Genomic DNA, 15,153 nt, shown 5'->3' on the forward strand with positions numbered 1-15,153 from the left:
TACCCTAGAACTTCCAGAAAGAAACACAGCCTGCTGATACCTTGATTTTAATCTGGTGAGATGCATAGTGGACTTCTGATCTACAAAACTGTAAGATGATGTGTTTTTTTAAGCCATTAAGTTTGTAGTGATTTGTTTCTAGAGCAATCTAGAAAACTAATATGCATATAGTTGTGTGTGTGTGTGTGTGTGTCTGGCTTCTTGCACTCAATATTATATTTGCAAGATTCCTATCTGCTGTTGTATGTAGCAGTTATTGATTTTCATTGTTGCATAGTATTCTTTTGTTCAAATATACCACAATTTATTTACCTATTCTATTGTTGATGGACATTTGGATATTCCCAGGTTTAGGCTATTACAAACAATGCTGCCATGCACATTCTTGTATATATTTTTGTTGAACACATGTACTCATTACCATTGGATATATACCTAAGGAGAGATCATAGGGTATATGTTCGGCTCTGATAGATACTTCCAATGTGCTGGTTTACTTCCCATGAGCAATGTTTGAGACTCTCTACATGTTCACAAATACTTGGTATGAACAGTCTTTAATTTTAGCTATTCTGGGAGTACCACCATTTCCTGTGAATTGACCATTTTACATATCCTCTTTTAAGAAATGCCTGTTCGTTCATCCATTAAAAAAATTATTTTTTTTCCTCAATGACTTGTAGCTGCTCTTTACATATTCTGAAGATAAATTTCTTTTCTAGACGTCTGGATTACAAATATCATTTGCTGTGCTCTGTCTTGACCCATTCTCTTCATGGTGTCTTTAGATGAACAGAGGTTTGCATTTTAATGTAGTTTATCGATATTTTCCTTTATGATTAGTATGTTTTGTGCCTGTTTAAGACTTAATCTTTGCCTATCACACACATATGAAGCTACTTTGCAATATTATCTTCTAGACTTTTATTGTTTTACTTTTTATATTTTTATCTATAATCCAGGTAGAAAGATTTTTGTGTGTAGTGTGAGGTTGGGTCAAGAGCCATTTTTTTTAAAAAAAGGATATCCAATTGATGCAGTATCATTTACTAAAGAGATCATTCTTTTCCACTTCAAAGTAATTGCTTTTGTCATAAAATCAAGAGGTTGTATGTGTGTGTTATTGTTTCTGCACTCTATTTTATTCCATTGGTCTACTTGTCTATACTTGCACCAATTTCATACTGCCTGTAATTGTGTAACCTCATAATAAATCCTAACATCATATAATGTAAATTCTCTGACTTCATTTTTCTGTGTTTTGCCTATTGTTGGTCTTTTACATTTCCATATTAATATTAGAATCACTTTGTGAAATCTACCACCATCACCAACAAACAAATAAAAAATATCTTTTGAGGTGTTGATAGGAATTGCAGTGAATCAATATATCAGTTTGGGAGAACTGAAATCTTTGCCACATTGCATCTTCCTATTCATGAATAAGGTATACCCCACATTTATGCAACTTCTTTTAATGACATTTATGGATTTTTTGTATAGCAGTGCTCTTTTGTTAGTTCTATTCCTATAACTTTAATGTTTTTCACTCCTACTGTAAATGATATGTTAAGTTTAGTTTTCTTATTGTTTAGTATCATTATATGGAAATACAACTGATTGATATTAACCTTGTTATTTAGTAAAATTGCTAAAGTTACTTTTTAATTATAGCAGTCTATCTAGTTATTTTGAATTTTAAACATACACAATTATGTTACCAGAAAATAAGGATCATTCAATTGTTTTCCTTCCAATCATCTTACTTTTTCTTGCACCTCCATTTAATAGCAGTGGTGATAGAAGGGTAGAGTAGTGATAGAAGGTGCCTCATACCTGCTTCCAGGGAAAAAGCTTCCAAAATTTCATTATTAAGTATGGTGTTTAGGCTGGCTCCCTGGTTCATGCCTGTAATCCCAGCACTTTGGGAGGATCACTTGTGGCCAGGAGTTAGAGACCAGCCTGACCAACATGGTGAAACTCCGTCTCTACTAAAATACAAAAATTAGCCAAGCATGGTGGTGCATGCCTATAGTCCCAGATACTCAGCAGGATGAGGCATGAGAATCACTTGAATAGGGGAGGCAGAGGTTGCAGTGAGCCAAGATCTCGGCACTGCATTCCAGACTATGTGGTGGAGTGAGACTGTGTCTCAAAAAAAAGTATGATGTTTTCCTTTTATTAGATTTAGGAAGCCCATTATTTTTCAAGTTTTCTAAGAACTTTTGTTCACAGATGAGTTTTGAATTTTATTGAATGGTTTTCCTATAATATTTAGATGATCATCTGAATCTTATCTTTTATTCTGTTAATGTTGTGATTTTCTAATGTTAAAGTGGTCTTTCATTTCTGTAATAAATTCCAGCAGGTCATGATACATTATTCTTTCTATATATCACTAGATTTATTTTGCTAATATTTTATTTTATATTTTTAATTTGATGTTTATGAGAGAGATTGGAGTATAAATTTCCTTTCTTACAATGACCTTGTTATGTTTTGGTATCACGGTGATGTCAACATTGTAAAAAGCTAGGAAGTACCCTATCTTTTCTAATTTCTCCAAGAGTTTGTATAAGATGCTAGGTGATTTACAAACATTATTCCTCATAAACTTTAAATGAGTATTTCTATTATACTCATTTTATGGAAAAAGTGGAGGCCTAGAGGGAGAAGTAGTAAGTTACTAAGGTCACAAGAAAGGTGCTAAGTGACCAAGCCAGAATTTAAGTCCAGGTATTTCTGATTCCAGAACCCAAGCTTTTGGCCTACCCCACTCTGCTATGAACTCATAAATGCATGGCTGACTGAATTAGAATTCTAGAGGACTTAACATGTCATTCTATGGTAGCGTATACTTCTTTTTTTTTTTTTTGAGACGGAGTCTCGCTCTGCCGCCCAGGCTGGAGAGCAGTGGCTGGATCTCGGTTCACTGCAAGCTCCGCCTCCCGGGTTCACGCCATTCTCCTGCCTCAGCCTCCCGAGTAGCTGGGACTACAGGCACCCGCCACCTCGCCCAGCTAATTTTTTGTATATTTAGTAGAGACGGGGTTTTACCATGTTAGCCAGAATGGTCTTGATCTCCCGACCTCGTGATCCACCCGCCTCGGCCTCCCAAAGTGCTGGGATTACAGGCGTGAGCCACCGTGCCCGGCCGGTAGTGTATACTTCTTACGGAGGGGAAATATACTGCCAAAGATAACAACAACAACAAAAATACAGTTTTACTTTTGGAACCTACTACAAAAGACTCCATCATAGTTAGCTTCTCAAATCTCTCCTATTTCCTACCCTCTGCATATGCGCCTGATCCTGGAGCAGAATTTGTGTTCACAATAATAGCTTATTATTTTCTTCTGTTTTTTTTTTTTTTTTGCAACTAACTTTAGCTGGATGCTGGAAGACATGTCTGATTCATCTTTTTACCTCTGACAGCATCCTATGTAGTATTTTATAATTAATAGTCACTGAAGAAAAACTTAAACCCGTATCCATTCCATCATACTTGCTCTAAGGCAGTTAGAAGATTCTGCAATCCTCTTATCCTCTGTGTAGCATCCCGTAGCAGGAAACCTCATGCCTCTTTGCTAAGGATGCATCGTCAACGAATGCATCCCATGGTTTGCATCCCAACTAGTATAACTTCATGTCAAAGATCTACTCATTGATCATCTTTAAGGTCCTCATTTATTACTGAGGGAGTTGCACTATACATTAGATGACTGTATTTCCTAAAACTTACAGAACTTGCTTCAATAATTTTAAGTACCTATAGGAATGAGAGAGCATGTATGAAATCAAGTGCATCTAAGAAAATGAGGTATTTCTGGAAGCCATGGAAATTAAGGTTAAGAGCAGGTATTTGGCATAGGATAGAACTGAGTTTTTATCATGTTGTCCTTCTTCGCTGTGTAAATTTAGGTGATAACGTAAGCTCTCTAACCTTGGTTTCATTAACTGTAAAGTGGGATAGTAATGATACTCTCTCATAGATACTATGAGAATTGAATGTTCACTGCCAGCTCCTCATCCTCAGGATACCTGAATCTATGATGTAATGGAGGGCTCGTAAGAGGATTTGAGCGCGTTGTGGAGGTGGAAGTATCATAGGGGCCCCTATTTATGAGGAAAGGGGCAGGAACACAGAATTTTAGGAAAAGAGAAAAGTTATCTTATGAAAAGCCAGCAGGGGTGTTCATTCAGCATAGGTCTTTTAGGTGAGAAACTCCCCACTCATCTGGATTTACTGCAACCAGAAACACAAGCAGAGACCCCTTCCTGATGATTGGCTAGGAACCCTCATTAACAGGAAAAAGAAAGATGAAACTGGCTCCAAGAAAGCCACTGGAACTGCTAAAGAGGTTTGTCTAGAGTAAAAGCTACAAAGTTAATTTAAATGAGAATTAGATTTTCATGTTAGAGGGCATTAGAAGCTATTAAATACACTGTTTGTTGCAAACTTCTACTCAGTTCACACCACATTTTCTCATTATTTTACCCGTGGAATCAGATAATTGTATGACTTCTTAATGTATAAAAGTATGGAATCCTGAGTTTTAAAGGAACATGTCTGCATTTTAAGACAATTAAGGGGGAAAAGTACATGAGGTAAGCAATCTGGTTTGAAACAATGTAGAATATACCATGTTATAAAATACAATGAAAGATTCTATAATGTAATGATATCTTTAAAAAATCTGTTTTTTAAACACATAAAATTGTATATACAAAACGTGTAACTTTTTGCATATCAATTATATCTCAATAAAGCTGTCAAAAAGTGGGTCTATTTTTAAAATGTAGAAAAAATGAAAAATAATTTTGATGATGAAAGATTCCTTTTTATGTTTTAATAAGTATCACTGAAAAGCATCAGCTTATCACAGAAGATGGATCTCGGCTTCTTATTTATTGAGAAAATGGCATAAAAGATGAAGAAAGCATAGGTACACAAAGAAAAATAAAATCTGAAAGATGTCTTTCTTTGTTAAGAAAAGGACAAAGTTAAAAAATGCATTCCTAAGGATCTTAGAATGGTTCAGATCCAAAATACTCAAGATTAAGAATTAAACAACTTAGTCATCATGATGCTTGTTTTAATTTTTTTAGCTATAAGGTAAGATTATACGGATAGAAAAAAATGCGGAGATCTATCCAGTGAGGTTTTAAAACTACAAATTTATAATATTTGGAGGACTTTTTCTGATGCTCAGATTATGTTCATATGTTTCTTTTGGCATTAAAATGCCCTTTCTTCTAGGAAATGATGGCAATATTAAAGAGAAACCAATTCAAAGATATATTATAATTTGCCTTTTTGTTTATTATTTTTAGAATTCTTACTTGGTGCAATGTAGTTGTCAATTCCATATCAACTCCATGATTTTTTTTTTTTTTTAAATTGTAATGTTGCCAGCCAGGGGAATTTACAAATCTTGCAGCCTCTCAATTTTGGCAATGACATATGAGAAACACACAAGCATTAAACTGGTCCCACTGTTTTACAAAGTCCTCTGAGGCACTTTTATGTATTTTCTTTAAAATTTAGGCCTAAAGAGAAAGGCCAAGGGGCAGAAACTTTTGCAGAACAAGAAGACTAAAGTGTCCTGCAGGTGCTAAATAAATGTGAAATGATGCCACTTAGCTTTTGAAAGATTTGGTTTAGTGAAGACAGATGACTCAAAGTGGACCCTTAACAGTTCAGGACAAGTGAGAATGTAAAGTTTCTCAAGCAGGAAGCAGGCTGGAAGAAAATGTTTCTACATATCATAAAAGCAGGCATATGCTTAATTTGTATAAAATACTCTTTTAGAAAAAGGATAAAGCCTGGATCCTTGAAAATGTTCCCAGTGCTGATTTTGTGTTTCTTACCGCTACTATACTACATATTAAGGAAAATAATCATGCTTTCAGTTTTGAATGAAATGTCCTAAGTCGGGGGACAACAGGAATGGCTTCATGGGTATAAGACCTGTGTTCCACTGTCCCACACCTGGCATTATGCTCTGCTCTCACTTTCTTGCTACTAATTTTTTATTTGGATTGATTGATTGAGACAGAGTCTTGCTCTGTTACCCAGGCTAGAGTTCAGTGGCACGATCTCAGCTCACTGCAACCTCCACCTCCATGGCTCTAGCGATTCTCCTGCCTTAGCCTCCTGAGTAGCTGGGATTACAGGCACCTATCACCATGCCAAGCTAATTTTTGTGTTGTTTTGTTTTGATTTTGGTAGAGATGGGGGTTTCACCATGTTGCCCAGGCTGGTCTTGAACTCTTGACCTCAAGTTATCTGCCCGCCCTGGCCTCCCAAAGTGCTGGGATTACAGGTGTGAGCCACCATGCTCGGCTTTGCTATTAATTTGTGAACAAGAATTGAGCATTTTCATTTTGCACTGGGCCTCTGCACATTATGTAGCAGGTCCTGGGTGAGGCATTGTGTGATAGGTACTTCAACTGTGCTCTTTAATGTGAGAATTTATAGGCAGATAGCTATGCTGGCTGTAGAATCCATCCTGGAAGAAGAGAGGCAGGGACCTAGCTCATACAATTGTAATGACCATAACTCATTAGGGATTCTCTCAATTTAATCACAAATCTATATGCTCTGGACATCTTCAAACTAGAATACAGGATCTAAGGTGACCATATAATACTCAACTGTCTATTCGACATTTAATAAAATGTGTAAGTAGTTCTATTAAAACTCATGTACTTTGCAACGTGACAGTAAATAAAACACAAAGCAAACACTAGAAATATACATATATGTGTATGTGTATATATATACACATATATATATATGAGTTGTGTTTACACATTCTTAAAGAGAGGATAAGATTGAGTGAAGGACTTGGTGCTATTTTATGCTTAGAGAAAAGAGTATATAGCTTAATATTCTGAATCTCAGATTCTTTATCTGAAAACTATGGGAAAAATAATACTTACTTACAGGCTGGACACATTGGCTTACACTTGTAATCCCAGCACTTTGGGAGGCCAAAGTGAGAGGATCATTTGAGCCCAGGAGTTTGAGACCAGTCAGGGCAAAATAGGGAAATCCTGTCTCTACAAAAAATAAACATTAGCAGGCATGGTGACACACACCTGTAGTCCCAGCTACTTGGGAGGGAGGTGGGAGGATTACTTGAACCTAGGAGGTTGAGGGTGCAGTGAGCCATGATTGTGCCACTCACTCCAGCTTGAGTGACAGAGCAAGACCCTGTCTCAAAAATAAATAAATAAATAAATACACAAATAAATAAAACAAAACTTATGTACAGACATATTGTATCACATAAAATTAAATATGTGAAAACTGCTTAATAAAGCCATATGAAACAATAGGTAGGGGGAATAGAATAGCATGCTTAGGTCCTAGTCCCCGTTTAGTCTCTTAGGAGTAAAACTGAAATCTGATCTCAATTTTTTCTTCTCTGAAATGGAGATAATAATAAAGTCTGTCATACAGAGTTTTGTGAGAATTAAAATAATCTACATAAGGTGATTAGCAAACTGCCTGGCACATAATAAGTCTGCCTCTCCACAGCCTTGCCAGCATCTGTTATTTTAAAATGTTTTAAATTATAGCCATTCTGGCTGGTGTGAGATGGTATATCATTGCAGTTTTGATTTGCATTTTTCTGAGGATTCGTGATGATGAACATTTTTCACACGTTTGTTGACCACGTGTATGTCTTCTTTAGAGAAGGGTCTGTTCATGTTTTTTGCCCACTTTTTAATGGGGTTATTTGTTTTTTGCTTGTTGAATTACTTAAATTCCTCATAGAATCTGGATATTAGACCTTTGTCAGATGCATAGTTTGCAAATATTTTCTCCCATTTAGTAGGTGGTCTGTTTACTCTGTTGATCGTTTCTTTTGCTGTACAGAAGTTTTTTAGTTTAATTAGGTGCCACTTGTCCATTTCTGTTTTTGTTACAATTGTTTTTGAGAATTTAGTCCTAAATTCTCTCCAAAGACCAATGTCCAGAATGGCATTCCCTAGGTTTTCTTCTAGGATTCTCATAGTTTGAGGTCTTGCATTTAAATCTCTAATCCAGCCAGGTATGGTGGCTCATGCCTATAATCTCAGCACTTTGGGAGGCTGAGGTGGGTGGATTAGTTGAGGTCAGGGGTTCGTGACCAGTCTGTCCAACATGGTGAAACCCTGTGTCTACTAAAAAATACAAAAATTAGTCATGTGTGGTAGCATGAATCTGTATTCCCAGCTACTCAGGAGGATGATGTGAGAGAATTGCTTGAACCCAGGAGGTTGCAGTGAGCTGAGATCACGCCACTGCACTCCAGCCAGGTGACAAAGTGAGATACTGTCTCAAAAATAAATAAATAATTATTTCATCCATCTTGAGTTAATTTCTGCATATGGTGTGAGGTAAGGGTCCACTTTCATTCTGCAGATGGCTGGCTACCACCATCTAGCACCATTTATTGAATAGACAATCTTTTCTCCATTGCTTATTTTTGTCAACTTTGTTGGAGATCAGATGGCTGTAGATGTGTGGCTTTATCTGGGTTTGCTTTGCTGTTCCATTGTTCTACACATCTGTTTTTGTTCCAGTACCGTGCCATTTTAGTTACTGTAGCTTTATAGTATAGCTTGAAGTTGCAAAATGTGATGTCTCCAGCTTTGTTCTTTTTGTTTAGAATTGGTTTGGCTATTCAGGCTCTTTTTTGGTTCCATATAAATTTTAGAGTGTATTTTCTAAGTCTGTGAAAAATGACGTTGGTAGTTTGATGGTAACAGTGTTGAATCTGTAGATTGCTTTGGGCAGTATGGCCATTTTAACAATATTGATTCTTCCAATTCATGAGATTGGAGTGTTTTAAAATTTGTGTCATCTATAACTTCTTTAACAGTGTTTTGTAGTTCTCCTTGTAGAAATCTTTCACCTCCTTGGTTAGATGTATTTCTAGGTTTTTTACTCTTTTTTGTGGCTGTTGTAAATGGAATTTGGCTCTCAGCTTAAAGGTTATTGGTGCTGCTACAGAAATGCTATTAATTTTTGTATATTGATTTTGTATTCTGAAACTTTATTGAAACAATTTATCAGTTCCAAGAGCCTTTTGGTGGAGTCTTTAGGGTTTTCGAGGTATAGAATCATTTTCAGTGCAGAGATAAATTGGCTTCTTCTTTTCCTATTTGGATGCCTTTTATTTCTTTCTCGTGGCTGATTACTCTGGCTAGGCCTTCCAGTACTATGTTGAATAGGAGTGGTAAGAATGGGCTTCCCTGTCTTTTTCCTGTCCTTAAGAGGAATGCTTCCAGCTTTTGCCTGTTCATTATGATGTTGGCTGTGGGTTTGTCATAGATGACATTTGTTATTTTGATGTATGTTTCTTCTATGCCTAGTTTGTTGAGGGTTTTTATCATAAAGGAATGTTGAATTTTAAAGTTTTTCCATGTCTATTGAGATGATCATTTGGTTTTTGTTTTTAATTCTGTTTATGTGGTGAATCACATTTATTGATTTGCATATATTGAACCAACCTTGCATCCCAGGAATGAAGCCTACTTGATGGTGGTGAATTAACTTTTTGATGTTCTGCTGGATTTGATTTGCTAGGATTTTGTTGAGGACTGTTGGTCTGTGTTCATTAGGGATACGGTCCTGTGATTTTTCTTTCTTTCCTTTTCCTTTTCTTTCTTTTTTTCTTTTTTTTTTTTTTTTTTTTTTTTTTGCTGTATCTTTGCCAGGTTTTAGTATCAGGGTGATAATGGCTTTGTCAAATAAGATAGGGAAGAGTCCCTCCTCAATTTTTTGGAATAGTTTCAGAAGAATTGGTATCAGCTGTTCTTTGCACATCTGATAGAATTTGGCTGTGAATCCATCTGGTCCAGGGCTTTTTTTGGTTGCTAGGTTTTTAATTACTGATTCAATTTAAGAACTCAATATCATTCTGTTCAGGGTTTCAATTTTTTTCTGATTCAATCTTAGAGGTTGTGTGTTTTGAGGACTTTATCCATTTCCTCTAACTTTCCAGTTTGTGTGCATAGAAGCATTTATAAAATTCTCTGAGGATCTTTTGTATTTCTGTGGGATCAGTTGTAATGTCACCTATGTCATTTCTGATTATGCTTATTCAGATCTTCTCTTTTTTTTCTTCGTTAACTAGCTAGTGGTCTACTGATCTTGTTTATTGGTTCAAAGAAACAACTTTTGGTTTTGTTGATTCTTCATATGGATTTTGGGGTCTCAATTTTGTTCAGTTCTTCTCTGATTTTAGTTATTTCTTTTAATCTGCTGGCTTTGGGGGGTTTGTTCTTGTGTTTGTAGTTCTTCTAGATGTAATGTTAGATCATTAATTTGAGATCTTTCTAAGTTTTTGATGTAGGCATTTAGTGCTATAAACTTTCCTCTTAACACTGCTTTTGTTGCATCCCAGAGATTTTTGTATATTGTATTTCTGATTTCATTTATTTCAAAGATTTTTTTTTTATTTCTGCCTTAATTTTGCTATTTACCCAAAAGCCATTCAGGAGCAAGTTGTTTAATTTCCATGCAATCGTGTAGTTTTGAGAGATCTTCCTGGTGGTAATCACTATTTTTATTTCACTGTGATCTGAAAGTGTGGTTGGTATGATCTCGATTTTTTTGAATTTATTGAGAATCACTTTATGGCTGAGCTTGTGGTTAATCTTATAATATGTTCCATATGCATATCAGAAGAATGTACATCCTGTGTTTGATGGGTATTCTGTAGACGTCCAATTGGTTCAGTCACATTGAAGTCTAGAATTAAATTTAAATCAAATTTAAGTCCAGAATTTCTTTGTTAGTTTTTCTGCATCTATGATCTAATGCTGTCAATGAGGTATTGAAGTCTCCAACTATTACTGTGTGACTAAGTCTTTTCATAGGTCTAGAAGGTTTTATGAGTCTGGGTGCGCCAATGTTGGGTGTGTATATATTTAGGATAGTTAAGTCTTCTTGTGGAATTGAACTCTTTATCATTGTGTACTATCCTTTTTTATCCTTTTTTTTTTTTTTAACTGCTGTTGGTTTAAAGTCTATTTTATTTTATATAGGAATAGTGACTTTGGTTAAATAATTTTTGAAAATTTAATCTGAGATGATTACCAAATAGGGTTGCATATTAATCTGATTAACAAGGGGCAAGGAGTCTAGTCAGTAAACAATTTGCAAGCCATGACGTAATTAGGTAAAATGTTAAATAGAGTTAAACTCGCTCCAATTTAGTGACATCTGTAATCCATTCATTTTAATTGATTCAGCAGTTACTATATGCCAGACTGTACAGATGCAGACTTTAAGCAGATGAAATCTCCATCTTTGAGATACTCACAGTCCAATGGAGGGGGCAGGTGAGTCCACGTACAGGAAACAGCACGTGAAGACTGGAGGAGAGCTGTTTTTGTGATGCACAGGAAAACAGAGGAGCATGTGCTTGACTCCACCAGTCATTGGTGGCTCTCTTAATACCGTTTTCTGTTTAATCATCATCTTTAACTGCTAATCAAAAAGTTCATTCCACAAGTATTTAAAGTTAATTTAAAGAAGTGTCAGACACTGTTCAAACACTGAGACAAAAGGACAAGTGATTTGCGTCTTTTATGCCTTGTTCCCTTGAAACCAACCTAACCTACATGATTGGCAGTTGGGCAAGGGGAAGAGGGGAACTCCCTCAATTTTTTCATGCCCTCCCTTCTCACCTATCCTCCTGTGAGCATTCTGTGTTTTACCTTTTACTGTTCTGTTCTCTCCTTTTTAGATAGAGCTGTCTGGTTTGTTCTAGAAATTAGTCATTTTGGGTTATGAGGTGAAGTACCTCCTATGGAGATGAGAGATTTCTGGAAATATGATTGCCATGGATTAGTGGAGAGGTAAGCAGAATCTAGGTTGTAGGAATGATCTGTGGGCTCCTTAACGGTAGAAAAGAAGTTTTATTAATCTTTTTATTCCCAGAGTCTAGCAGAGTATGAGGTAGATGTCTATGGCTCAGAAGAGGTTTTCTGGATGAATCAGTTAATGACAGGCCAACCATTAACAGTAATGAGATCTGGATTCTAGATCTTTAAGTGAAAGAATGTAGGAAAACATGATGGTCAATGGAAGAGTCACCCAGGATACTTTTGTCCCTCTTCCTATAGAAATATAAAAATTAAAAACCTTTTAAAATCAGGTAGCCTATGATTGCAGGGGAAAGAGGAAACTCCCAAGTCCACAATGACTCCTCCTTCTTTCTATTTCTGGCATAAAATTAGCTGCCTAAAGACAAAGCCTTTTATTCCACAATTAAGGATACAATTAAACATGCAAATACCTGAAAGAGTAAGCATTATGCTAATGGGTCTGAAAATATAAATGAAGAATCAAAATCTATCCTGCTTTAAAGAAGGCACCAGTTTAGGAGGTAGGCTCTAAGTACTTGAAGCAATAAAAGGAACTCACCTTTGCCTAACAAGTCCCATATAGTAGCCTCCTTCATACATTCAGTTTAACTTCATCCTAATAAGCCTGTGAACTAGGTACTATGTCCATTTTATAAATGCGACACTCAAGTTTTAGCAAACAATAAGCTATGCACAACTATCATTATTCATAATGACAAGTTATGAATTCTGGATGAGAAGCCAGGTCTATTTGGAGGAAATCAGTACAAAGTATAAAACAGAAGTTATATCATCAATATGAATTTAACCAGTGCCCTTATAAGTCTAGACTCTATCCAGATTTTCTGCTTCATCCTGTTAAACTGCTTCAGGTACCTTCTTATGTTCCCCTCCCAGTTACCTTTGCCCCTACTAAGATTTTAAGAGAAGAGTAATTCTGAATTCAACAAGTTTCTATTTCCTATTCTGCTGCAACATATCATAGTCAATATGTTTCTAAGTGAATGACTAATGACGTTGTTAAATAAGAATTATGAGGAAATAAACGTGTGCAATAAAAATACCACTGTCAGCTAGCCCTGTGCCAAGTACTGGGCAGGAGGGTGCACACAGCTGACTGTGGCATGTTCTCTGGGAAACAGCTAACATATTGGGTCCAAGATTGGAGGGGAAGAAGACAAAAATGTGACTCATAACACAGTCCACAGACTTTATGGCTTTGCCTTAAATGTTTTCAAGAAATCCATTGCCAAGTGAAGCTGGAAGCAGTTTGTACCACTGGAGTGAAGAATTCTGCCATTCCACACTCTTCTTTAACATCCCCAGGCTACTAACCTGCAGTTAAATGGGGCAGAAAATAGAGTGAAAAGATATGTTTGCTACTATAGAAAAAAATAAATGACCAGAGTGTCTTACATGATGATGTAGCTTTTCCCTCCCACCAAAATCAACCAGGTGGGAACACCCTTCACCCAGAATAAAAGCTCAAAGGCAAAGTGTCCAGGATGGAATGTGTTTTCTTGAGAGTGCCCTTGATATAACCTTAGTTCCCAGGAATAGAAAGAGTAATTGTGTTGAGAATGAGTTTCACCCTGGGCCCTTCCCTCATCTCAAGTTTTCTGACTAAGAGGGTATAGGCTGTGCGTGCTCATCTAAATCCATTATTAAATTAGGTCCCAATTTAAAGAGTTTGTCAGAGTTTAGCAAACAAATGAAACAGCCTAAAAGGCCTTGCAGCACCAGATATTTTCTGGAGATCCCAGTAGCAGCAGGTAGAGTCTGCATCCTGAAGATACAACCAGACTCGATGCACTTGGTGTCAGCCAAGCTGGTATTGGATTGCCACAGGATTGTTCAAATACCTTGGCTTATATTTTAATATTTTCTCTCACATTTGTATAGGAAAGATAGTCTTGGAATTAATTCATTTAACAAATGTTTCCTAAGGAGAATTCTTTGTGCCAAGCACTGTGGCATAAAGCACTAGAGCTATGAAACATCAAGACATTACTGGGATTTGCAGGTCCAGTATTGAATAATATTGATTCATTTCAAAACATTTTATCACAAAAGTTTAACAAGGACCAGAGTAGTCACTATGTTAACAGGTGAGTTTCAAATATTAGTGGTCTTCTGGGCAAATTTCACTTTAGGACATCTTATAGGCATGTTGTAAAAATCAAAATAGGATAATTGCAAGGCACATAACACATGGGGTATCAGGAAGTGAGTTACCATAATGGTCTGCATACTATTTGGATTGCCTATAGATCTAGACTGTGAGAAACTTGAGGAAAGGAGTTCTGTGGTATTATTCATCATTGTGCCCTTAACATCTACTACAGACTGGTACATTGCAAGTAAGTACAAATACCACATTTATTGAATGAAAGAATCAAGGCATGAAGGAATCAATGTATGAATGCCTTAAGTTAAACAAGGGGCAAGAGGCTAACCTGAGTGCATCTGTCATATTACATAGCCTTTGAGGCAAACACTGTCTCAGGTAGTAGTAACTTTGAGTAACATATAGACTTAGAACCACTGTAAAAGAAATAAGACTTTGAAATTCAGAACAAAACTATGAGCAGGGGGCTGGAAAGGGGCGAAGAATGCCTAGGGGAAATAGAAGAAATCATGTGGTTAGGAAGACCGATAACATATATGAAGACTTGGAATGGCCTACTGCATATGCAGTGAGTTTTTTTATCATGTGGCTTCTACTGAATTCTTTTCAGATTCTGCCTCTGGGTAGAGTCTTGTTTGGGTGAGAAATGCTGATGAGTTAACAGAGCTGAGCATTCTGGAGCCATGGAATGCTGACCATCCCCTTCAGGCTTCATGGGGTCTAGAGGAGCAAAAATCTAAAAGTCATCAGAAAGTCTGTCCTTCTTCCTTTGCTGAAGGTAAGCAATGGGATAATCTCACTGCTGAGAAAACAGTGTCTTAGTTGCAACCAATTCTGTGGTCTCTCTGTCTGACAGGGAAAAGGTGGCTTCATAATAAATGATGAATATTACCAACATTTATCAACTACTTCCCATGTGCCAGGTATCTAAATTCACTATTTTATTTAATCCTCACAACCACTTTATGGTATCCTATTACTATACTCATCTTCACAGATAAAGAAAGCCCAGAGAGACTGATTTGTCTGTGGTCATAGAGTTAGGATGCGGCAGAACTATGATTCACATGTTTTTCTATCTGGAAGAATCTAGCAACTGTGTGCTTAAATGTTGCTCTCCAATGTCTCACAAATAGGATCTGAACGTCCATGCT

General features: G+C 36.5%; 2 protein-coding genes and 2 long non-coding RNA genes across 31 annotated transcripts in view; 2 read left to right on the plus strand and 2 right to left on the minus strand.

Annotated features, from left to right (window-relative positions):
• Nucleotides 1–14,693, plus strand: LOC126934945 (uncharacterized). Its single transcript, XR_007719158.1, has 3 exons — nt 1–90; nt 11,751–11,862; nt 14,610–14,693. It is a non-coding gene; the product is annotated as an uncharacterized LOC126934945 (long non-coding RNA).
• CCDC90B (coiled-coil domain containing 90B) overlaps nt 1–15,153 on the minus strand; it is a 695,243-nt gene that overhangs the window by 352,501 nt on the left and 327,589 nt on the right. The window lies entirely within an intron of this gene.
• The window catches only part of DLG2 (discs large MAGUK scaffold protein 2), a 2,230,265-nt gene that overhangs the window by 156,633 nt on the left and 2,058,479 nt on the right, over nt 1–15,153 (minus strand). The window lies entirely within an intron of this gene.
• Nucleotides 14,691–15,153, plus strand: part of LOC126934939 (uncharacterized) — a 25,293-nt gene continuing 24,830 nt past the window's right edge. Inside the window, exon 1 of the long non-coding RNA XR_007719148.1 lies at nt 14,691–14,777. This is a non-coding gene — a long non-coding RNA (uncharacterized LOC126934939). The remainder of the gene's footprint in view (nt 14,778–15,153) is intronic.

The sequence above is a fragment of the Macaca thibetana genome, chromosome 14, assembly GCF_024542745.1.
Source record: "Macaca thibetana thibetana isolate TM-01 chromosome 14, ASM2454274v1, whole genome shotgun sequence".
Taxonomy (NCBI): Eukaryota; Metazoa; Chordata; class Mammalia; order Primates; family Cercopithecidae; genus Macaca; species Macaca thibetana.